General features: G+C 36.1%; 1 pseudogene; it reads right to left on the bottom strand.

The window, feature by feature from the left end:
* Positions 1–713: 713 nt before the first annotated feature.
* Positions 714–1,651, bottom strand: LOC123783531 (olfactory receptor 4L1-like; annotated as a pseudogene).
* Between the last annotated feature and the right edge of the window lie 218 nt (positions 1,652–1,869).

Genomic DNA, 1,869 nt, shown 5'->3' with positions numbered 1-1,869 from the left:
TGTCCATGGGAATCAACATAATAGTAATGCTCTTACTTGATCCTTGAGAGATACATGAGAACAAATACGTATACGAACATGAAGGAAAGAGTGAAGTAGAATGAGCTGAGTGTAGCATATATGTCAGGTGGAATTTCTATTTTTTAAAGAAAGAAATATGTGTTTTTTTGTGAGTAAATGATACTTAGATCTATCTACTCACAGAAACTGGCCCGTTTGCCTTGTTAAAAGATAATTCTTACATGTATTAGGATCCACAGAACTGTGAGTTTATGTGTGTGTGTTTAGGAGTTTACAAGAGTTCATATAATTATATGCACATTTAGTCAACTAGAGAATTTAGTTGAAAGTTCCCTAATTCTGAATTAAAAATAGATAAATAAATTCCTTTTTGATTCCTCTTTATTTACTGATATTTAGTCTTGGGCATTTCTTGGTTTCCAACTATAGTTAGTGAGTCAGTTTTTTTTCTATTTACTTCTTTATTACATTAAAAAGTATTAACCCTGACTGAATCGAATTTCAATTAAAATAATTATTCTCCAATAAAACCGAACATGTTATAGAAGTGTAATGATGGAACATTTGACAATTTCAATATGTATTATGAATATTTAAAAAAATCTACAAACAAAATGAATTAATATCAACTTATTCTGAGATGTATTGTACGTAGATTTTACACTAAAAAGCTTCATCATTATGATTGTTGCCTAGAAGGTCTGTCTGGATCTGATGTGTTGGGTCCTCAGTCTATTCATGGCTGCTTTCATTTCCTGGTTCCTTAGACTGTAAATAATGGGGTTCAGTAAGGGTGTGATAACGAGTAAAACACAGAAAGAAATTTATCCACTGAAAAGCTACTGAATGGCCAAGCATAAATGAAGATGCATGGTCCAAAGAACAGGGTGACCACACTAATGTGAGCAGACAGTGTGGACAGAGCCTTGGAGAGTCCACCAGAGGATTGACGTCGGACACTTACCAGAATGACAGTGTAGGAAATGAGCAAGAGTATGAAGCAGATGAAAGACAGCAGGCCACTGTCAGCAGTTACCAGTAACTCCAGAACATAGGTCTCCATGCAGGCAAGTTTTAGAACTAGAGGAAGGTCACAAAAAATATTGTCCACTCTATTGGGGCCACAGAAAGGTAAGGTGATAGTAAAAACCATCTGGCTCATGGTATGCACAAAACCAACAGCCCATGATAGCAGCACAGAGCCCACGAGGACCTGGCGATTCATGATGGATGTGTAATGAAGAGGTTTGCATATTGCAATGTACCAATCAACAGCTATGACTATGAGAAGAGTCATCTCACTGCCACCTAAAAGGTGGAGGAAGAACATCTGAGCCATACAGCCCCACAAAGAAATAGTTTTATTCTCCCTGAGGAAATCTGTGACCATCTTAGGGGTTGTGATTGTGGAAATCGACATATCCAGGAAGGAGAGATTTCCAAGGAGGAAGTACATTGGTGTGGAGTACAGAAGTGAGTCAAAGGTTACGGTGACCATGATGAGAAGGTTTCCTGCCACAGTCACTGCATAGGCCAACAAAAATATGAAAAAAAAGAAAATCTCAAGTTCCTGAGTGTTGGTGAGTCCTAACAATACAAACTCAGATGTTGACCTATTCATTATATCCATCTACTCTATGTAGGGGTTTTCAGAAAGTCGTTAAAATGTAGAAAATCTGGAAAAAGTGGTAATTTAACCTGTGATAGTTTTGAAGCTATAGACATATAGAAAGTATTTGATTCCTATAGAAAGAGAAAAAAATGAACATTTCAGAAAAATACATTTAATTTATTAATTCAAGCAACATTCACATTACCAAATTTATTTTCAGCCAGAAAGGCACAAAA

The sequence above is a fragment of the Ursus americanus genome, chromosome 9 (assembly GCF_024610735.1).
Source record: "Ursus americanus isolate L20-20 chromosome 9, mUrsAme1.1.p, whole genome shotgun sequence".
Taxonomy (NCBI): Eukaryota; Metazoa; Chordata; class Mammalia; order Carnivora; family Ursidae; genus Ursus; species Ursus americanus.
The sequence above is the reverse complement of the archived record's forward strand: the minus strand, read 5'-3'. Positions and strand labels throughout refer to the sequence as shown.